We start from the raw sequence: 24229 nt of genomic DNA, 5'->3' as shown, positions 1-24229 counted from the left end.
CAGTGACTCATTGATTTCATTTAGAACTCATATTCCATCCATTACTCTACTCTGCCATTTAGTGGAGAAGCTTTGGTCTTAGACAGGATCTCCTCATGTTCACGAGGTGACTGTAGCATTTCGATCACATTCTAAAGCAACAATATCCAAAGACAGCAGAGATCCTCTCTTGTGCAACTTTTTTTAGGAATAAGGAAACCTTTCTGAAAAGCTACTTGACAGACTTCCCCATATGTTTTACTGACCAGAATTCTGTTAGGTGCCCATTTTTTTTAACATCTTTATTGGAGTATAATTTCTTTACAATGGTGTGTTAGTTTCTGCTGTATAACAAAGTAAATCAGCTATACATATACATACATCCCCATATCTCCTCCCTCTTGTATTTCCCTCCCAACCTCCCTATCCCACCACTCTAGGTGGACACAAGCACAGAGCAGATCTCCCTGTGCTATGCGGCTGCTTCCCACTAGCTATCTATTTTACATTTGGTAGTGTATATATGTCCATGCCACTCTTGCACTTCGTCCCAGCTTACCCTTCCCCCTCCCTGTGTCCTCAAGTCCATTCTGTATGTCTGCATCTTTATTGCTGTCCTGCCCCTAGGGTCTTCAGAACCATTGTTTTTCTTAGATTCCATATATATATGTTAGCATGCGGTATTTATTTTTCCCTTTTGACTTACTTCACTCTGCATGACAGTCTCTAAGTCCATCCACGTCACTACAAATAACTCAGTTTCATTTCTTTTTCTGGCTGAGTAATATTCCATTTCATATATGTGCCACATCTTCTTTATCCATTCATCTGTCGATGGACACTTAGGTTGCTTCTATGTCCTGGCTATTGTAAATAGAGCTGCAATGAACATTGTGGTACATGACTCTTTTTGAATTATGGTTTTCTCAGGGTATATGCCCAGTAGTGGGATTGCTGGGTCACGTGGTAGTTCTATTATTAGTTTTTTGAGGAACCTCCAAACTGTTCTCCATAGCGGCTCTATCAATTTACATTCCCACCAACAGTGCAAGAGGGTTCCCTTTTCTCCACACCCTCTCCAGCATTTATTGTTTGTAGATTTTTTTGATGATGGCCTTTCTGACTGGTGCAAGGTGATACCTCATTGTAGTTTTGATTTGCATTTCTCTAGTGATTAGTAATGTTGAGCATCCTTTCATGTGTTTGTTGTCAATCTGTATATCTTCTTTGGAGAAATGTCTGTTTAGTTCTTCTGCCCATTTTTGGATTGGGTTGTTTGTTTTTTTGATATTGAGCTGCATGAGCTGCTTGTAAATTTTGGAGATTAAGCCTTTGTAAGTAACTTCATTTGCAAATATTTTCTCCCATTCTGAGGGTTGTCTTTTCGTCTTGTTTATGGTTTCCTTTGCTGTGCGAAAGCTTTTAAGTTTCATTAGGTCCCATTCGTTTATTTTTGTTTTTATTTCCATTTCTCTAGGACGTGGGTCAAAAAGTATCTTGCTGTGATTTATGTCATGGAGTGTTCTGCCTATGTTTTGCTCTAAGGGTTTTATAGTGTCTGGCCTTACATTTAGGTCTTTAATCCATTTTGAGTTTATTTTTGTTTATGGTGTTAGGGAGTGTTCTACTTTCATTCTTTTACATACAGCTGTCCAGTTTTCCCAGCACCACTTATTGAAGAGGCTGTCTTTTCTCCATTGTATAGTCTTGCCTCCTTTATCAAAGATAAGGTGACCATATGTGTGTGGGTTTATCTCTGGGCTTTCTATCCTGTTCCATTGATCTATATTTCTGTTTTTGTGCCAGTACCATACTGCTGATTACTGTAGCTTTGTAGTATAGTCTGAAGTCAGAGATCCTGACTCCTCCAGCTCCGTTTTTTTTCCTCAAGATTGCTTTGGCTATTCGGGGTCTTTTGTGTTTCCGTACAAAGTGTGAAATTTTTTGTTCTACTTCTGTGAAAAATGCGATTGGTAGTTTAATAGGGATTGCATTGAGTCTGTAGATTGCTTTGGTTAGTATAGTCATTTCACAATGTTGATTCTTCCAATCCAAGAACATGGTATATCTCTCCATGTGTTTGTATCATCTTTAATTTCTTTCATCAGTGTCTTATAGTTTTCTGCATGCAGGTCTTTTGTCTCCTTAGGTAGGTTTATTCCTAGGTATTTTATACTTTTTGTTGCAATGGTAAATGGGAGTGTTTCCTTAATTCCTCTTTCAGATTTTTCATCATTAGTGTATAGGAATGCAAGAGATTTCAGTGCATTAATTTTGTCTCCTGCAACTTTACCAGATTCATTGGTTAGCTCTAGTAGTTTTCTGGTGGCATCTTTAGGATTCTCTATGTATAATGTCATGTCATCTGCAAACAGTGACAGTTTTACTTCTTCTTTTCCAATTTGGATTCCTTTTATTTCTGTTTCTTCTCTGATTGCTTTGGCTAAAATTTCCAAAACTATGTTGAATAATAGTGGTGAGAGTGGGCAACCTTGTCTTTTTCCTGATCTTAGTGGAAATGCTTTCAGTTTTTCACTGTTGAGAACGATATTGGCTGTGGGTTTGTCCTATATGGCCTTTATTATGTTGAGGTGAGTTTCCTCTATGCCTACTTTCTGGAGGGTTTTTGTCATAAATCGGCGTTGAATTTTGTCAAAAGCTCTTTCTGCATCTATTGAGATGATCATATGGTTTTTCTCCTTCAGTTTGTTAATATGGTGTATCACCTTGACTGATTTGCATATATTGAATCCTTGCATTCCTGGGATAAATCCCACTTGATCATGGTGTATGATCATTTTAATGCACTGTTGGATTCTGTTTGCTAGTGTTTAGTTGAGGATTTTTGCATCTATGTTCATCAATGATATTGGCCTGTAGTTTTCCTTTTTTGTGGCATCTTTTTCTGATTTTGGTATCAGAGTGATGGTCACCTTGTAGAATGAGTTTGGGAGCATTCCTCCCTGTGCTGTATTTTGGAAGAGTTTTAGAAGGATAGGTGTTAGCTCTTCTCTAAATGCTTGATAGAATTCACCTGTGAAGCCATCTGGTCCTGGACTTTTGTGTGTTGGAAGATTTTTAATCACAGTTTCAATTTCAGTGCTTGTGATTGGTCTGTTCATATTTTCTATTTTTTCCTGGTTCAGTCTCCGAAGGTTGTGCTTTTCTAAGAATTTGTCCATTTCTTCCAGGTTGTCCATTTTATGGGCATAGAGTTGATTGTAGTAATCTCTCATGATTCTTTGTATTTCTGCAGTTTCAGTTGTTACCTCTCCTTTTTCATTTCTAATTCTGTTGTTTTGGGTCTTCTCCCTTTTTCTCTTGATGAGTCTGGCTAATGGTTTATCAATTTTGCTTATCTTCTCAAAGAACTAGTTTTTAGTTTTATTGATCTTTGCTATTATTTCCTTTGTTTCTTTTTCATTTATATCTTATCTGATCTTTTTGATTTCTTTCCTTCTGTTAACTTTGGGAATTTTTTGTTCTTCTTTCTCTGATTGCTTTAGGTGTAAGTTTAGGTTGTTTATTTGAGATGTTTCTTGCTTCTTGATGTAGGATTGTACTGCTATAGACTTACCTCTTAGAACTGCTTTTGCTGCATCCCATAGGTGTTAGGTTGTCATGTTTTCATTGTCATTTGTTTCTAGGTATTTTTTGATTTCCTCTTTGATTTCTTCAGTGATCTCTTGTTATTTAGTAGTGTATTGTTTAGCCTCCATGTGTTTGTATTTTTTACAGATTTTTTTCCCCTGTAATTGGTATGTTGTCTCATAGCGTTGTGGTCGGAAAAGATACTTGATACAATTTCAGTTTTCTTAAATTTACCAAGGCTTGATTTGTGACCCAAGATATGATCTATCCTGGAGAGTGTTTATGAGCACTTAAGAAGAAAGTACAATCTGCTGTTTTTGGATGGAATGTCCTGTAAATATCAATTAAGTCCATCTTGTTTAATGTATCATTTAAAGCTTGTGTTTCCTTATTTATTTTCATTTTGAATGATGTCTCCATTGGTGAAAGTGGGGTGTTAATGTCCCCTACTATGGTTGTGTTACTGTTGATTTCCCCTTTTATGGCTGTTAGCATTTGCCTTATGTATTGAGGTGCTCCAATGTTGAGTGCATAAGTATTTAGAATTGTTGTATCTTCTTCTTGGATTGATCCCTTGATCATTGTGTAGTGTCCTTCTTTGTCTCTTGTAATAGTCTTTATGTTAAAGTCTATTTTGTCTGATATGAGAATTTCTACTCCAGCTATCTTTTGATTTCCATTTGCATGGAATATCTTTTTCCATCCCTTCACTTTCAGTCTGTATGTGTCCCTAGGTCTGAAGTGGGTCTCTTGTAGACAGCATATGTATGGGTCTTGTTTTTGTATCCATTCAGTCTGTCTATGTCTTTTGGTTGGAGGATTTAATCCATTTACATTTAAGGTAGTTATCAATATGTATGTTCCTATTACCATTTTCTTAACTGGTTCGGGTTTGTTCTTGTAAGACTTTTCCTTCTCTACGCCTCTTCCTTCTCTTGTGTTTCCTGCCTAGAGAAGTTCCTTTAGCATTTGTTGTAGAGCTGGTTTGGTGTTGCTGAATTCTCTTAGCTTTTGCTTATCTGTAAAGATTTTAATTTCTCCATCAAATATGAATGAAATCTTTGCTGGGTAGAGTAATCTTGGTTGTAGGTTTTTCTCTTTCATCACTTTATATATGTCCTGCCACTCCCTTCTGGCTTGCAGAATTTCTGCTGAAAGATCAGCTGTTAACCTTATGAGGATTCCCTTGTATGTTAATTTTTGCCTTTCCCTTGCTGCTTGTAATTTTTTTTTCTTGTATTTACTTTTTGATAGTTTGATGAATATGTGTCTTGGTGTGTTTCTCCTTGGATTTATTCTGTATGGGAGTGTCTGTGCTTCCTGGACTTGATTGATTATTTCCTTACCCATATTAGGGAAGTTTTTGACTATAATCTCTTCGAATATTTTCTCAGTCCCTTTCTTTTTCTCTTCTTCTTCTGGGACCCCTATAATTCGAATGTTGGTGTGTTTAATGTTGTCCCAGATATCTCTGAGACTGTCCTCAATTCCTTTCATTCTTTTTTCTTTATTCTGCTCTGCAGTAGTTACTGCCAGTATTTTATCTCCCAGGTCACTTATCCGTTCTTCTGCCTCAGTTTTTCTGCTCTTGATTACTTGTAGAGAATTTTAAATTTGATTTATTATATTGTTCATCATTGTTTGTTTGCTGTTTCATTCTTCTAGGTCCTTGTTAAACATTTCTTGTATTTTCTCCAGTCTATTTCCAAGATTTTGGATCATCTTTACTATCATTATTCTGAATTCTTTTTCATGTAGACTGCCTATTTCCTCTTCATTTGTTTGGTCTGGTGGGTTTTTACCTTTGTCCTTCATCTGCCGTGTATTTCTCTGTCTTCTCATTTTGCTTAACTTACTGTGTTTGGGGTCTCTGTTTCGCAGGCTGCAGGTTCGCAGTTCACGTTGTTTTTGGTGTCTGCCCCCAGTGGCTAAGGTTGGTTCAGTGGGTTGTGTAGGCTTCCTGGTGGAAGGAACTGGTGCCTGTGTTCTGGTGGATGAGGCTGGATCTTGTCTTTCTGGTGGGCAGGACTGCATCCGGTGGTGTGTTTTGGGGTGTTTTTGACCTTACTATGATTTTAGGCAGCCTCTCTGCTAATGGTGGGTTTGTGTTCCTTTCTTGCTAGTTGTTTGGCACAGGGTGCCCAGCACTGTAGCTTTTTGGTTGTTGAGTGGAGCTGGGTCTTAGTGCTCAGATGGAGATCTCTGGGAGAGCTTTCGCCGTTTGATATTACATGGGGCCAGGAGGTATCCGGTGGAGTAGTGTCCTGAACTTGGTCTCCCACTTCAGAGGCTCAGGCTAGACACCTGACCAGAGCACCAAGATCCTGTCAGCCACACAGCTCAGAAGAAAAGCGAGAAAAAGAAAGAGAGAGAAAGAGAGAGAGAGAGAAAGATAAATAAAATAAAATAAAGTTATTAAAATAGAAAAAAATTGTTAAAAATGAAATATAATTTAAAAAAAGAAAGAAGAGAGCAACCAAACCAAAAATCAAATACTCCAATGATAACAAACGCTAAAAACTATACTAAAGAAAAAACAGAAAAGGGACAGTCAGAACCCTAGGACAAATGGCAGAAGCAGAGCTATACAGACAAAATCATACAAAGAAGCATACACATACACATTCACAAAATGAGAAAAAGGAAGAAAAATATATATATAAATTTAAAATTGAAGAGCACAACTGAATAAATAAACAAATCTACCAATGATAATAAGCTCTAAATACTAAACTAAGGTAAACATAAAACCAGAAACAAATTAGATGCAGAAAGCAAATCCCAAGTCTACAGTTGCTCCCAAAGTCCACTGCCTCAATTTTGGGGTGATTCATTGTCTCTTCAGGTATTCCACAGATGCAGGGTACATCAAGTTGATTGTGGAGATTTAATCCACTGCTCCTGAGGCTGCTGGGAGAGATTTCTCTTTCTCTTCTTTGTTCGCACAGCTCCTGGGGTTCAGCTTTGGATTTGGCCCCGCCTCTGCGTGTAGGTCGCCTGCGGGCATCTGTTCCCCTCCCAGACAGGAGGGAGTTAAAGGTGCGGCTGATTCAGGGGCTCTGGCTCACTCAGGCCGAGGGGAGGGAGGAATACGGAAAGCGAGGCGAGCCTGTGGTGGCAGAGTCTGGCGTGATAACAGCCTGAGGCGCCGTGTATTCTGCAGGGGAAGTTGTCCCTGCATCATGGGACCCTGGCAGTGGCGGGTTGCCCAGGCTCCTGGGAAGGGAGGTGTGGATAGTGACCTGTGCTTGCACACAGGCTTCTTGGTGGCTGCAGCAGTAGACTTAGCATTTCATGCCTGTCTCTGGGGTCCACCCTGGTAGCCGTGGCTTGCACCCATCTCTGGAGCTTGCTTGGGCGGTGTTCTGAATCCCCTGTCCTCATGCACCCCGCAACAATGGTCTCTTGCCTCTTAGGCAGGTCCAGACTTATCCCCAGACTTCCTCCCGGCTAGTTGTGGCACACTAGCCCTCTTCAGGCTGTGTTCACGCAACCAACCCCAGTCCCATCCCTGGAATCTGACCTCCGAAGCCAGAGCCTCAGCTCCCAGCTCCCAGCCCCCACCCACCCTGGCAGGTGAGCAGACAAGTCTCTCAGGCTAGTGAGTGCTGGTCGGCACCGATTCTCTGTGCGGGAGTCTCTCCGCTTTGCCCTCTGCACCGCTGTTGCTGTGCTCTCCTCCGTGGCTCCGAAGCTTCCCCCCACCACCACCCTGTCTCCGCCAGTGAAGGGGCTTCATAGTGTGTGGAAACTTTTCCTCCTTCACAGCTCCCTCCCCGAGGTTCAGGTCCCGTCTCTATTCTTTTGTCTCTGTTTTTCCTTTTTTCTTTTGCCCTGCCCAGGTATGTGGGGAGTTTCCTGCCTTTTGGGAAGTCTGAGGTCTTCTGCCAGCGTTCAGTAGGTGTTCTGTAGGAGTTGTTCCACATGTAGATGTAGTTTTGATGTATTTGTGGGGAGGAAGGTGATCTCCATGTCTTACTCCTCCGCCATCTTGAAGGCGCCCCCTTACGTGCCCATTTTAAAATCAGTTTCAGGCAAGGAGAATGGCATTACCATGTTTGACTAGACTCCATGCTGTCCAACAGAACTTTCTATAGTCATGGAAGTATTCTATATTTGTGCTGTCCAGTACAGTAGCCACTAACCACATATGGCAGTTTTTGAGCAATGAAAATGTGGCTAGTGCCAATGAGGAACTGAATAGTTAAAATTAATTTAAATTCAACCATATATGGCTAGTGGATGCCATATTGGGCCACAAAGGGCTAGATCAGTCATTTGAGACAGAATGGATGTTGGGTCGTCAACTATGACATTCAGTACATCTTTCAATAAAACAGTCAACAGGTGGTGCATTTGTTTTTTAGAACTTCTGTCTAATTAGTGACCCACCAAAGAGGCTCTTTTGAAGACAAACCAACCAAATAAATAAAACAAGTGCACACACTTGCACGGGCTAACAGTAGCAGCATCTCCTAGGTGAAAGGGTAAGGTGGGAGATCGTGGTATGACAGCATGTGGCATGGTCCCACTGATAGTGGGGGTTGGATTGGGATATAATTGTCTACAAACTCTGCAGGTGAGGGACAGGCTGCTCTTCTCTATTAGGAAGGTGTTTTTTTTGTTTTCTGGTGTTTTTGTTTGTTTGTTTTTTGCAGTGTTGTAAATAGGGAATGACAACTCTTATTAATATATAATGCCAAAGCCTGCCTGCCTACCTTGTAGGTTGTACAGCCAGGGAAATACATAGATGGCATCTAGGAGGATTTATACATCCAGTAAATCTTTATCAGTTACTTGCTATGCTCCACATAGTATTCTAGGTACTGAAAAGATAACAAACAAGACTAAGACTAGTAAGCAAGTTCCTGTTTTAATGGAACTTAGTTGTTACAGACAAATAACTAATATATTTCAAATTGTGGTAAGTGTTAAGAAGAAAAAAAGCAAGATAATAGGTAGAGTGAAGAAAATAGCCTTAACAAATGCCTAGGTCTGTGACTGTCTTGTCAAAAGCTCAGAGGTTTTAAGTTTTTCTTGTGAGAAAAGGACATTTGGTTTTATAGGCTTATTTATTTTAACAGCAAAGAAAAAAAAAGTCTCTGGATTACCTATTTGCCACGAGAAGGGAAAATTAAATTAGTTCCCGAGAATAGTTTCCTGATTGAAAAGTAAATTTTGCCTGAGATGTTATAGTGAGCCTGGCATGGCCTGATAATAGGATGAAGTTTATTTCTATTTTGATCATGTTCTTCTGTATCCTTTGCCTTATCTGGAGAACTTTGGCTACCCTAAGTCAACTTCTGGGCTCCAGCTCTCTCAACCATAAAATGGCATTTTAAAAATAATAATTAATGATATGGATTCTGGAAAGATTAGCTATTATCAGAATAATTATGAAATGCTTTATAAAGTTGTAGGCCAAAGGAAACATTAAGCATTCTTCATTAAATTTAAGCAAGTCATTTAACCTCTCTGGGTCTTAGTTTTTTCTTAGTTTTTTCATTTAACCTCTCTGGGTCTTAGTGGTGAAACGAAGTAGTTGTATTGTCAAGAATCTTAGGAAACAGATCCTCTCTTTCAGTGCTGTTGGAAATAGGAATTAGTATAACTTTTCTGGAGAGCCAATTTGCAGAATAATTTCAAGTTCTTTAAAACGTGCAAACCTTTTTGCCCCAAGGAACAGAATTCGAAGTGTTCACAGGTGCATGTTTAAAGATGTTTATCATACTGTTGTTTATAATAGCAAGAAGACAGCAAACGGATGTTGAACAATTGGCATTTGGTCCAGTTATGGTGCATTCCCTGTGAAATTCTATGCAGCTACTAAAGATGATGATAGCATTAATAGATATGAATGGAATTGGAAAGAAATTCACCGTGTACTAGCGTTTGTGGTAACCTGCCTCTTCACTTTGGCCTGCTGCAATCAAGAGTAGTAATTATGGTTGCTTAGAAAAAAATCTAGCAATAGTGTCAGGTAATTATTGGGCACTCCAATATCCTAGGCACTAGGCTAAGCTTTATTCATATATTATCTCATTGAAGTTTCATATTAACCCTATTGAGTAGGAACAGTTTGGAACCCAATTTTGCAGATGAAGGAACCAAGGCTCATAGGAATAATATACCTTGTCCAAGGCTTTAAATGCAGAAGTAGCAAAGTCAGAATTTGTAACCTAGTCATTTGACTGCAGAGCCTACGTTCTGAAACCATGGGCTAGATTGCCTCTCTGTAAACTGTGTTTAGGTTCTAGATAGGGTAGCTATCACAGGTATATTGTGGAAACTCCTTCACATCTTTTCCTGTAACTGCACCCTTATTTGAGAGTACTTTGGTCTGAGTATGTGGCAGAGGAAGGAGTGGTCCACTCTTTAATACAGAGGTCAGCAGACCACGGCCAGTGAGCCAAATCAGCCTGCTGCCTGTTTTTGTAAATCACATGTTATTGCAACCCAGCCATGTTTATTCATTTATGTATCGTCTATGGCTGTTTTTGCACGGCAAGGGCGGAAATGAGTGTTTCAACAGAGACCATATGGCCATTTGTATCATCTTGTCCTTTACAGAGAAGGTTTGCTGATAGAAATCTGGAAGGATGTGTGCCCTATTACAGTGACCATTCTTCTTTCCCTAAAGAGAGTAACTTAAAAGACAAAACAACCCTAGGGACTTCCCTGGTGGTGCAGTGGTTAAGAATCTGCCTGCCAGTGCAGGGGACACGGGTTCAAGCCCTGGTCCGGGAAGATACTACATGCCACAGAGCAACTAAGCCTGTGTGCCACAACTGCTGAGCCTGCGCTCTAGAGCCCACGAGCCACAGCTACTGAAGCCCATGTGCTTAGAGCCCGTGTTCCTCAACAAGAGAAGCCACTGCAATGAGAAGCCCGCGCACCTCAACGAAGAATAGCCCCAACGAAGAATCGCCACAACTAGAGAAAGCCTGCATGCAGCAGCGAAGACCCAACACAGCAAAAAAAAAAAAAAAAAGACAAAACAACCCAGTTTTAGGGCTACTATCCTACACAGGCCACAGGGATACAGGTAGTTGTAGGGTTTTCCGAGGCAGTGAACAAGAGCAGTCTATTTCAGGACAACTGAAGGCCCTCTGTGCGCGGCTGACTGGCTGGCATTCTCTAACTGGGTCTTCGTTGCCTTGAAACTCTGCCTGCTGCTGCTCCTCTGAGATGGAATGTGTATTCACAAATGAGGCGCTCCTTTAGTCATGGTGCATTTCCTGGGCCCTGGAGACATGGGCATGACATCACCAAGGGCCAATTAAAACAGGCTTCTCTGTCACACAAGCCCCTGAACCTCTTTAGAGGTCTGTATGGAGTGTGTGTTCTGCTCCTAGCCCTCAGGGTGTGAATTGAGACTGCCTTCCTCATCCAGCCATATTCTGGGCGCAGAAGTCTAGCTTCCGAGAGGCCAGGTCAAGTTTGAAAATTTGCAGAGTTGGAGGCAGATTCCCATTTAGTATTTTTTTCCAGGGCTCAGGTTTTTATTCCCAGTTTTCCACTCTTAATGACGTTGTTACTTTATGTGGGAAAGGGAGGGTGGTGAAAGATGCTGTCTGTGTTAGGTAAAAGACACTTGGCAGTTAGAATTTCTGGATAAGTATAGGTTGGTAACATAACAAAATCGGAAGCATATTTTGCCATTATGTTACATGGCTTTTGTGTATAGCTTAACATCATAAAACAACATCTTATAACAGTAAAGGCTCCTAGCAAAATTAGTGTGGCTTAGAATAGGGCAATTACCAAAGGAACTTTACTAAGGGGGATTAGTCACTCATTAAATCTTTTATCTTCAGGAAGAAAAGAAACTTCTTTTTTTTCAATTCTTTTTTCTTAGAATTTAAGCATTTTAGGTATACCCCGTGCCACACCCCCTCTTCCTAATTTATATATGTACTTATTTATGAAAATGACTTGTGGAATTTAGTTTCAGATATAACTGTTCATTCTATGTACCAGAAAGGTTATTGAAAGACTTGTTTTCTAATTGGTAATAGCTCAGTCTCTTGCTAACAAGCCATAATTGTAAAATTCCCTCTTTAAAAATTATTCAAGGAAACAGGCTCAGGACTCAACGTGAGATTACACTGGACAGACTTTTATAGTTTAATCCAGGGATTGAACCAAAAACTTGTGTTTTCCAGTCTTCACAGGCAATCTACGGTTGAATGAGAATGATTCCTTTAGTATTTTTTCATGTTTGAATTCTTTTTAATGAAGTCTAAGAGAAATTACTAGACACAGACATTTTTGTGAGTATTATGTTATCTGTGGCTACCCTAAACCACAGAGCATGCCACCCCTACAGCTTAAAAAAAATCCTTGTTGTTTCTGCAAAGATAAAGATGATTATTATTTTTTTAAATTGTAGAGGCTTTTATTTTAAGAATCACTTGAAAGTGTATGAATTTATTCCTATTTCCTAAGAACAAATATAGCAGTAATTAAAGGAATTTCCTCTAGAACTGTGCAATATATTATAAAAGAGGCCACCTTTTAGCATTTCAGAGATTCCCCCCCTTAAAGATCTCTATGCAGTTTAAAACATTAATTATTAAAATTTCTAAACATCTCTGATACTTTTAATGGTATATATGTGTGTGTGTGTGTGTATGTATATGTATATATATATTTAGATTTTATAGGTGAGGAAACTGAGGTACAGAAAGATTGAATCTTCTACCTTGTGTCATTCATAGAAGCAGATATTGAATGCATAAATCATTCTTACCAAAACCCTTAAGAGGATATTCCTCTGTGTCTTTACATAAAATTGTTCTTGTTTTCCTTTGCTAGCTTCCAAGCTTTGCCTCGTTAACAACGAATTTTGTATTCCACAACCCTTTTGATGGTCGACAAAAGAGCAGGTTAGCCTGGGCAGACTGGAGCAAGCCTGGAGAGGGGCCAGTTACCACAGGCGTAAAGGTGTGGGGCTGGGGCTCTGGGAGATCTCCTCCTGCCTTACTCTTGGCAGAGGACCAATTCTCCTCAACCCCATCCCCCAATTTCTCACACCTGAACTAATATTTTGCCACCTCTCAGAGGGTTGTCATGAACACTGATGAGTTTAACGCCGGAAAAAATGCTTCAAGCCTTTTGGAAAAAAGGTCTGTCTTATATAAGTGCACAATTAGTATTGGCCACAGCACCGGTCACAAGCCTCTTGAGTGGGCAGTAGGCACCCTTGGATGAAGTTAACCAGATGCTTGTGTTGGTGAGGACAGACTCAGGAATGAGGTCTGCTGCTGCCTTGAGAGGACACGTCTGGTTTGAAACGTTGAAAGCCAGGTGATCCTTTTAGCAGCTACGCAGTAATGTCTCTTCACTGCTTCTGTTTCCTGCTAATTTGGGGAGCAGCAGATGCCTCCCTCGGAATCCCTCCCAGAGTGTTGGCATGCCGTGCTGATCTTCTCACTAAGCCCTAAACCTTTCCCACAGAAGAAAAGTCTCGAAAGGTTAGTCCAGAATATGATAGCGAGAAGTTGTGAGAGATAGTCTGATTGGTTTATGAAAAGGTAAGGATGAGTCATGTCACTCCTAAAGGCACTGGCATCCATTTATTACACCAAAGCAAACACTGAAAGAAGGAAGCCTTTAGTCTCATTAAGGAACCCAGACAAAAATCCCACTTAATCCATCTTGCTTTTCCTTTTCCTCTAACTCAGCTGGTGTGCAGGTGTAGGGCAGCTTGGCAGAAGCTTTGAACATTTGGAAAACGGAGTCATTACTGAAAGTCACTGACACACACTTCCCTTGGAATGCTGCTGATGTCATGGAAAACTGGGACCTTAGCAGTAACCCCTAACAACCAGAGCTACAGTAAACAGTAAATGTTACCTCCACCAAGGCATTGGTTTTTAAAGAGTTTTAACAGGCTAGGGCTTGCCAGCCACAACTCATAAAAATGTTCTTATAATTTTACCCTGCTCTCTAAAAGCACTGGATAACTGCTGAGGTTTCTCTGCCACTCGGGTATGCAAAGCCAAATTCACGTCAGTTTCAAGGTTCACTATTCAGAATTTACAGCACTTCTTTTCCATTCCTCTTCATACCCCCTGCCATGCTCACAGGATTAGGCCTGGGACATTTAATACTTTTTCAAAGAAGTCTCTTGTCTTACTGAGTTGCCTCCACTTCTGGTGATGGGTTGAATCTGTGTGCTAGGTTTTGCCTAGTGTTTTATTGGCCTAGCGGTTAACCCAGTCTGGTTAATTTGTAGCCCTTGATCAATAGGTTATATTCCAACCGATTTGAGATAGTTGGGCAAAGTGACACCCTGTAGTTCAAACACTGAACTAGGTGCATAGCAAGAGAACAAGCAGCACATGCTGTCGTATAGAGTTGTCGAGAATGGTTGCTGTCAACAGTTTAAAAAAGGAAAAGAAGACATAGAAACCAAGAGATGGGGAGGAATTTTCTCCCATGATTGGCTTTTTTTTTTTTTTAGGAGAGAGGTGAGAGGAATATTACTATGTAAACCAAACCCAGCATGGCTTCTTTTAGACCTGTGCACAAGGTGGGAAGAAGAAGAATGCTTGTGCAAGGCATTGTCAAGGTGACCATGTAACTTACCGCCCAAACTGGATACTTTGGAGAGTGAAGGGGCTCTACTAATAATTACTCTGGCACAATGGGAATAAAGCTGGACTGTCCCAAGCAAAGCAGGAATATGGTCATCTCCATCACTGTGTTAAGACCCACCCAGCCCAAGCCCTTTAATCACAATGCCAGAGAGAGTGGACCCATTCGTGCAACCTGGGTTGTCTCAGTCCCAAGAAAACAAGTCCACTCTTAGAATTAGTGGCCTAGATAGGGAACCCTTACTGCAAGATTTCCCCTTAGTTAAAACCTCAGGTAGAGTAAACGTGAACTCATAGTCTTTATTTACCCAGTTTTGAATATGACTTTTATTGCCATAGACCAGTGGTTCTTAAAATGTGATGAGATACCTGAGGGTCCCCAGAGATCCTTTCAAGGGATCTGTGAGGGTGAACTTTTTTCATCATAATATTAAGGCATTATTTGCCTTTTTCATTCTCATTTTCTCACAAGTGTACAGTGGAGTTTTCTAGAGGACATGTGAAGTATGATATTTTAATGAAGAGCCAGATTAATGAAGAACCAGATATTGGAATGTATTAAGCCAGACATTAAAGAGATTGGCAAGACTGTAAAACAGTGGCACTTGTCTCACTAAATTTTTTCATTTTAGAAAATGCAACTATTTTTCATAAAACTACATTATTTATGTTGAGGTTATAAGTTTATTAGTGTTACTTTTAAACAAATCAGCAAATACTTAAAAATTATTCAGTTTTGTTTTCTTTTAGTTTTTTAAAATTTTATTGAAGCATAGTTGATTTACAATGTTGTTTTAATTTCTTCTGTACAGCAGAGTGAGTCATTATACACACACACATATATATATATTCTTTTTCATATTCTTTTCCATTATGGTTTGTCACAGAATATTGACTATAGGTCCCTGTGCTGTACAGTAGGACCTTGTTGTTTATCCATACTATATATAATAATTTGCCGCTGCTAATCCCAAACTAGGGATTATCATACTAAGCGAAGTAAATCAGAAAGAGAAAGACAAATACCATATGATATCAGTTATATATGGAATCCAAAATACGATGCAAATCAACATATCTAGGAAACAAAAACAGACTCACAGATATAGATAACAGACTTGTGGTTGCCAAGGAGGGATGGGGTAGGGGAAGGAAGGAATGGGAGTTTGGGATCATCAGTTTTAACTTCTGATGTGGTCAACATATTCCTCATAAATAAAAGCTCTATGAGTCCTTAATAGTTTTTAAGAGTATAAATTGGTCCCAGGTGGGAAAGGTTTGAGACCTGCTGCTCTAGACCTTTCTCTCTCCTGAGGAAACATGCTGGTAAATTGAGGTGATAAATTCCCTGTGAGAGAGACCATCTTTATTCATTATCTTATCTACTACAGCACCCAGCACAATGCCTTGCCCACAGTTAGTGCTCTTTATAGATATGCATAGATGAGCTCCTGTGACAGCTCTGAAAAGTTACCACGTTCTCTCATGTTTGGGTGTTACATTAACATTACTGTTTTTTTTAAATTGAGGTATAGTTGATGTACACTGTTGCGTGTTTGGGGTTTTTTGTGTGTGTCTTTGTCTTTTGATATTTAATGTGTTCCAGTACTTTTTGTTAAATAGTTTTTTTGATATTTTGACATAACAATAATGATGTCATTTTTTTCCTTCCAAAGTCTTATGTAATAGATTAAATTCTCATATGAAACAAGAATGTTAGATTTAAAAAAAAAAACATGAAGAATAAAACAAGAACTCATTACTTTTGTTTTTTTAACCTACCAATTCTTCTTTATCCTTATCTCAGGTGTCACCTTCTTCAATTAGCCTTCCTGGAACTTCCCAGGCTGGCCTGGTACCCCTCCCATGTGCTTTCTAAGTAACCTTTATTACTGGAAGTACTACTCTGGTCATGCCATTGACATTTTGGTTTCCCCCAGTTAACTTTGCATGCCTTTATGACAGGAGTGCTGTCTTTAATTTCCTTATTCCCAGAATTGAATAGTACTTGGTAAAGGGTAAGCACTAGAGAATCTGTTAAATGAAAATGTATAGAAGGAAGGAAAAGTTAGCTAATTTAACTAGTTAGTGAAGTGTCCAGTGCCCCACCCCCCTTCCCAAAATAGAGGGTATTTATTGCATCTTTAAAATATCACAAACAGGTCTTAGGAATTATCCAACATCTTGTTTCCATAGCTGGACAACTTTTAGATCTTATTCATCAGTCTGCTGAACTATTCCTTTTTAAAAGACATAGATATCATTCCCCCAATTTTTGTGATATTTTTAACTATTGTGACTTGCTAAATCAAAGCAGCTGAATTTGACACAGTTCAATATAGTTTCCTTCAAGAATTAACTCATCTTTCTGGGCTTGAGATACCCTGTGGATGTTTTTTCCACCCAGGACATTTTAGAGTTCAACGAGAGACCTATTCTGAATGAGGATATTGATGGGGAGGTGAGCACACATAGACTTCACCTTGTAATGACCCCCAGTGTAACGCCCTTGCTCGTGTTCTTTACACAACTACAGATAGTGCCCATCGTGGCCAGTCCTTTGTTTCCCCACTGTATGTCAACCCAGAGCCTCTTCTTTTTCCTTCCAAGGGGACTGAGATCTACATTGATGTGATTGAAGTCCCTCCGAAGGGTTCCTCTGGGGCCCTTCACAGTAACTATGCATCCCTTCAGGGCGATGTTGACATTTCCAGAATGTCGACGGTCTGATTGTTGAGAACTGTCTTCATTCTTGCAGTAGATGCAGCAAAGGGAGGTGAGGTATTTTTGTTTTCATTTTTTAATGTCATATTTTAACATGATTTCCATAGTATTGAAAAGAAAATTTTTAGTGGAAGAAACCACAATTTGAGATTGCTTTGTTATGACCTTACGTATAAACCAATATACAGTGGGCCCTGCATATCCGTGGATGTGGAACCTGTGGATACGGAGAGCCGACTGTACTGGGGCGTTTTATGTAGGGGACTTGAGCATCCGAGGATTTTGCTGTCTATGCGGGGTGTCCTGGAACCAATCCCCTGTGGATACCAAGGGGCCATATTTCCACCTATCTCTCCACACTCATAAACTCCTTTTCAGAGTAGGAATCTTTTAAGCCCTTAAAGGTTGGTTACCTTTTCCTGAGAATGTGATATTTCTCAATATCAGAAATTATTTCTTTTGGCAAAAAGGGAAAAATTCCATTATATATATATGTATGTATTTATATGTATATATATATACACACACACACACATACATACATACATACCACATCTTCTTTATCCACTCATCTGTTTGATGGACACTTAGGTTGCTTCCATATCTTGGCAATTGTAAATAATGCTACTATGAGCATAGAGGTGCATGTATTTTTTCGAATTAGTGGGATTTTTGTTTCTTTGTTTGTTTTGTTTTGTTTTGTTTTCAGGTATATACCCAGGAGTGGAATTGCTGGGTCATATGGTAGTTCTATTTTTAGTTTTTTGAGAAACTTCCATTCTGTTTTCCACAGTGGCTACACCAATTTACATTCCCAACAGTGTACGAGGGATCCCTTTTCTCCGCATCCTCGCCAACGTTTGTTCCTTGTGTTCTTTTTGATGATGGCCATTCTTACAGTTGTGAGGGATAACTCATTGTGGTTTTGATTTGCATTTCCCTGATGATTAACAGTGTTGACCATCTTTTCATGTGCCTCTTGGCCACCTGCATTTCCTCTTCGGAAAAATGTCTATTCAGGTCTTCTGCCCATTTTTAAATTGGGTTGTATGGGTTTTTTTTTTTTTTTATGTTGAGTTGTGTGAGCTGTTTATATATGTTGGATATTAATCCCTTATCAGTCGTATCATTTTCAAATATTTTCTCCCATTCAGTAGGTTCTCTTTTTGTTTTGTTGATGGTTTCCTTTGCTGTGCAAAAGCTTTTAAGTTTAATTAGGTCCCATTTGTTTTTTTTTTTCGATCTGTCTCCTAAAACAAAGGAAATAAAAGCATTCTGCTTGGTTTTAGGTTGAGTCTTTTCTCTGAGTGCTGTTAGTTATATGAGTCTCCAAGTCTCTTTCTTTTCCTTAAGACCTAACACTTTGGATAATTATTTACCAAACTTATCTGTGAGTGTTTGATGAGGAAACAGAGAGAGAATAGGAGGCAGTTCTTATCAAGTCCTCATTTAAAAAGGGTTCGGTGGGGGAATAGTAGTATTTTGTCTGAGATAGAGTCCTAAAGGAACATTGATTTTTTTGGACAGGGCACTGGCTGGATGGGAATGGGAGAGCTGGATATTTGTCCTGACTTTGCTACTCTCTAAATATTAGTATGATTTCAGCAGATCACCTTACTTCCCTTTGCTACTCTTAAGTTTCCCCATCTGTAAAATCCGGCTGGATTAGAAGGTCTCAAAGGCCCCTTGCAGATCATCTAATTCTATAGTTTGTTTTGTACTCTGGCAGGATTTCATGTTCTTGACGTTCTTAGTTGACAAGTAAGGTGTGGGAGGAAATGACAGTCTTGAGTAACCAAAATGGATTTTGTCTACCCATATGCGCTAATCCCCAAAAGAAGAAGAAAATGCAAATGAGCCAGGGGCCGAACACGAAAATGGTGACAGTGAGGAGAACATTGAAGCAGACAGCTGAAAGCTTCATTTCCTGGCCCGTCTGCCATGAGGAAGGCTGAGACTGCCAAAGCCTCCAGGCAATCAAGGCCAGAACTTTGGCTCACTCTTCTTTTGAGCTCCCCCCATACCACACACACAAACCACACAGGAAAATTGTCGCTCTCCCTTCATATTTGTGCATTTTGGCTGCACTCCTATTTATGCCAAGTCCTCACCTAATCCCCTTCCTTCCAGCTGTCACTATATTCTGCCTGTTGCTTTCCGGGCTGTGGAAAGCAGCTGCAATTTCCAGTGGAGGCCCAGGGGTGGTGGCCTTAGCAGTGGGGCGTTGTTAGGGTGTGTGGACTCTGTCCGAGCCAACAGTCACTTTTACCTGGTTTATAGGCAGTTTGAGGAGTGTTCTCACTCTCCTTCCTTGGCATATGTCAGAACTGATGGCTTTAATTTTTTTCCCTCTCCTCCCTCTTTGGGGAGTTTTTCCCCACTCTACATTCCTCAGCCTTTTAGTCTGAGAGCGTCCTGTGGAAGATTTGGTTTGTCTTAGGTTCTTTTGCCAGGCTGCTCATCTTCTTTTTTTTTCTTTTTTCCACATAAAACGTATTTATCTATTGGGAGAGCTAAAGATGGATAACCAGAGCTTACAAGCCTAGAAACTTGACCCCTTCTCATCTCTGACAGTATATCCCAAGCTATTAGGTCTCCCAAGGCCCAGAGAGCTCTTGGTCATTTGCTGTCCATCCGGCCTCTAGTTGGAGAGCTAGCTTTGGTGTCCTTTCACCTCTGGCTTTTGAGGTTTTCCCATGGAGCTTGTCTGCATACATCTCGTATTGGCTTTTAGTGATGGTAACCGAACAAAGAGACACTTGGTTCTCATCATATTAGAAAGCTGAGCAAGAATCAGGAAATCTGCTTGAAGAATCTTGGCTGAATATAAGGAGAAGCCATGTTATTATAAAGGTTTTAAATCATTCCAGTGTGCACAGACTGACCTTGCTGGCCTGAATATTGAAAGCAGAACAAAACTCCCACCCAGTCATTGTTTTTGGCTGATGAAGAGAGCCTTTTTAGGTACAGTGGGTTGTTCTCTGCCCCTATTTCTGGAAACTGCATCAACTGTCTTGCCTTCTACCTAGCAGTGCCAACCCACACTCCTGTTTTTTTAAAATAAATTTATTTATTTATCTATATTTGTTTTTGGCTGCGTTGGGTCTTCGTTGCTGCACGCGGGCTTTCTCTAGTTGCAACAAGTGGGAGCTACTCTTTGTTGCAGTGCGCGGGCTTCTTATTGCGGTGGTTTCTCTTGTTGCAGAGCATGGGCTCTAGGCGCATGGGCTTCAGTAGTTGTGGCACGACACACTCCTGTTTATATAAGAGGAATCTCACATAGTTCTCAGAGCCTGGTGAAAAAGAACTCAAAGTGTGTCTGTGTTTGGGTTTGTCTGATGGTTTCTCCTATCTGTATGAATTTTGTATTTTATTTCAAAGAATTTAAATTTTAATTGATGTTAAATTCAAATAGACAAGTCTATTTGATAAAATTCTTTGGTGATAGGATCCTGTTTAACTTTATAGGTACTATATAAAGTCTTTTTATTCATGTTGGGAATAAAATACTACAAAGCCATTTTTTTTTTCAATTCTGTTTTATCTCAATCCTGGACTTACTTGGCTATATTGTTTCTAATGCCCAGTTAACCCTTCTGTCACTCATCCTTTCTCCCACTCCACATTTTTTGCATTGTCTATAATTCATAGAATCATAGTTTGATAAAGCATTAGTACTGGAAGGGTCCTTAGATGTTAACTACCCAAGCTTAATTTTATAGATGAAAAAAGAGCCTACAAAAGTAACAGGATTAGGCCAAGGTCACATACCTGCCAGAGCTTAGGCTCACAAGTGTTTTTCCACCATACTACTCCAGACTCCATGTGTCAGGAATTTTCCAAAGCACTAGACTAATAATAGCTACTTCAACAGTCAGGAAGTGCATCTTACTGGAAAGGGCAGAGGTTTTGGAGCCAGAGATATTTTGGTTTGAATATCTTGTTCTGCCATCTACTGGCAGGGTAAATTGGGCAAGTAACTAAAGCTTTTAGGGACTCTGTTTCTTCGTCTGTGATATGGGAATAATAATAATAATACTTTAGGGTTATTATGAGTATTGCACTATATGATCTATATAATGTGCCTGTTATACATATTGTGTTCAACAAATTATTATTATAAAAAATCTACTGATCATAGGAAATATTATCTCATATATATAAATAATAATTTAAAATAGGTATTTTCGGGCTTCCCTGGTGGCGCAGTGGTTGAGAGTCCGCCTGCTGATGCAGGGGACACGGATTCGTGCCCCGGTCTGGGAAGATCCCACATGCCGCGGAGCGGCTGGGCCCGTGAGCCGTGGCCGCTAAGCCTGCGCGTCCTGAGCCTGTGCTCCGCAACGGGAGAGGCCACAACAGTGAGAGGCCCGTGTACCGCAAAAAAAAAAAGAAAGGTATTTTATAATTAGCTATTCTGAGCCGTTCTTATTCAATAGTATTCTCCTAAATTTAGCATTAAAATATGAATGGAGTGAGTTGTCCGGAAATGAATTCCTGAAAGTTATTTATACCATGACAGTGATTCATGCATTTCCCTTTTCTTTATAGCTTTCATCTGTACTTAGCTACAGTGTATCTTGTCCAAAAATTTTTGTACATGTTGAACTCACCCTAGGAAGACATCTGGAGTATACTTAGGCTTGGCCCCTGGTTTTCATTTAGCTAAACACTAGGATATAAATCTAGAATATAATCTACATAGAATGTTAAATTCATATTTTTGAGAAGCTTGAGATATTTAGTGTTATTCTGAAACTCTTTGTGTGATGAACAGCTTCGATGTGAAATTATATGTACCTGTTTGGAGTACAGGTTGAAGTTATCTTGTGTTCATCATAAAAGGGCCCAAGATTGTTCTGTTAAAAGGAAGTAGAACTACGTTGTTGAACCCAATAGCATGGGGAGGAGGAATGAGTTAGGAAACAGAAGCTAAGATTGAATTAGCGAAGGCCAGAAGCAACAAAAGAAAGTTTGGAAGCTTCAGGAGTGATTCAGGGGGATTTCAGTTGTGGGCCTCTCAGATTGCATAGATGTCGTTGGCTGACTGGAATGCACTTAAGCTTAAAGTGGATGGAAGGACCTTGAGAAACTAGACAGAAAAAATTTCGCTTCTCTAATAATGAGAGGGCTTGGGAGAAAGAGCTTTGGCTTAGATTTTAGACAGAAGTTAAGTGCAAGTAGAAAGAGGCACTATGTGCTTTCCTCCTTATGGAACCCTTACTTGCTAAGGCACTTTCAAGTTCATGTAATTTGGTCCATAACTATGGTTAGATACATAGACTTTTCTTTCCTTGGTCGCTTTTTCAGTAAGGTGAAAGTTAAAGAGTGCAGCAGTGGTGGAGAGTGGAGTGGATATTCCTTGTGCCTATTCCTACCCACTGTTATATATTAGGTTAAGAGCCTTAGGCCAGCAGTTTCTCAAAGATAAAAGTAGGCGTCAGTTTGGAGGAATATTGGATAATTGAATATGACCAGGAAGTAGAAGGTGCTATTTTGCTATATTTTGGGTTCATCCAGATGGGATCAAACCAGAGGAATTTGGCAAGCATTGGGACTCACCACTTAGAACCACACTGAAATAGTTGTGGTAGCAAAAGAATTTCTCCAGGAGACTTATTCCACTTGAGGCATAACAGCCAGAGATTCCTGGCCCTTGAGGGGAGAGTGCCAAAGCTGATAAATTTTAGAACAATCAACTGAAGTCTATAAACTCAGGAGAAGTAGTTCAATTCGATGGTACTGGGACTAAATTGTTTCCATAATTTTCACACAGAAGACATACTATGAGTAAATGTGTCCTATAATCCAGTGTTTAGAATTAGCTCCTCCCTAATATTATTTCCTTTCCTTGAGATTTAATATATTGCAGTTTAATAAATGAGAACATTATAGAAGAATTTAACTTTAAGAACTTGTGTTTGACTTCTTCTGTATTCGTGAAATTCTGACATATTAACCTTACCATTTTTTAAGACTTTCTGGAAGAGTTCTTCGTGACCTAAAATTTACCTTCCTGTTTAATCATTCTCTGCTTTTTATACTCTGGTAAAATTAACTACACTTCATCATCATCAGTATTGCTTATCCCTTGTCACCTGACATCTATCCCTGTATTGTCCAATTGTATCCCCTTCAATTGCCCAGTCCACTGACTTACATACATTAGGTTTTCATTAAATTTAATGGTGAATGAGGAAGTACTTTATATTTTAAACAACTGACTATTGTAGAGAAAGACAACACAACAGGAAGGAATTACTGTGGCTAAAGAGTCAAACAGGAGACTAAAAATGGGAGCTTAAAATTTTTTTAACAGCTTTATTGAGTCATAATTGACATCCAATAAAGAGCACATATTTAATACAATTTGATAAGTTTTAACATATGTATACACCCATGAAATCATCACCACAATCAAGATAATGAACATGTCCATCATCCCCAAAAGTTTCTATGTAGCTGTTTTAGTCCACCTCTCTCATCCTTCCCCACCTTACCCTCCTCAAGCAAACCACTCATCTGTTTTTGTCACTATAGATTAGTTTGCATTTTCTAGAGTCTTATATAAATAGAATCATACAGGGTAAACTCTCTTTGGTCTAGCTTTTTCACTCAGCTTAATTATTTTGAGATTCGTCCATGGTGTTGCATCTATCATTATTTTATTGGTTTTTATTGTTAAGTAGTATTCCATTGTATGCATATAACACAATTTACTTATCCAGTCACCTATTGATGGATATTTTGGGTTCTTTCCAGTTTATGAATATTATATGAATTTAATTTATTTATTAATATTAATATTAATATTCAAATACTAAATTAAATTAAATAAATTTAATTATTTAATAATTTAATTTATTAAATAATTTATTAAAATATTAAATTTTATTAAATTTAATTAAATTTAATTAAATTTATTAAATTTAATTAATTTAATAAAATTTAATTTTATTAAATTTAATAAATTTATTAAAATATTAAAATTTATTATAATAATTTATTAAAATAATTTAATAAATTAAAAATTAAATTAAATTAAATTTATTAATATAATATTCAAAAATATTTATGAATTTAATTTATGAATATGAATATTATAAATAAAGCTATGAACACTTGACTACAAGTCATTGAATAGAGGTATGCTTTCTTTTTTCATGGATAAATACCTGAGAGTAGAATGACTAGATTATGGGATGGTGCATGTTTAGCTTTGTAAGAAATAAACTGTCTTCCAAAGTGGCTGTACCCTTTTGCATTTCCCCAACAATGAAGTAGAGTTCCTGTTGTTCCACGTGCTTGTTGGCATTTAATAATGTTGGTGCTTT

General features: G+C 39.0%; 1 protein-coding gene and 1 pseudogene across 4 annotated transcripts in view; one reads left to right on the top strand and one right to left on the bottom strand.

Moving 5' to 3' along the window:
* The window catches only part of RAD51B (RAD51 paralog B), a 692465-nt gene that overhangs the window by 277774 nt on the left and 390462 nt on the right, over positions 1-24229 (top strand). The gene's annotated exons all lie outside the window — the stretch shown is intronic.
* On the bottom strand, positions 16386-16921 carry LOC137225442 (large ribosomal subunit protein uL6-like; annotated as a pseudogene).

Source organism: Pseudorca crassidens, chromosome 1, assembly GCF_039906515.1.
Source record: "Pseudorca crassidens isolate mPseCra1 chromosome 1, mPseCra1.hap1, whole genome shotgun sequence".
Lineage (NCBI taxonomy): Eukaryota > Metazoa > Chordata > Mammalia > Artiodactyla > Delphinidae > Pseudorca > Pseudorca crassidens.
The sequence above is the reverse complement of the archived record's forward strand: the minus strand, read 5'-3'. Positions and strand labels throughout refer to the sequence as shown.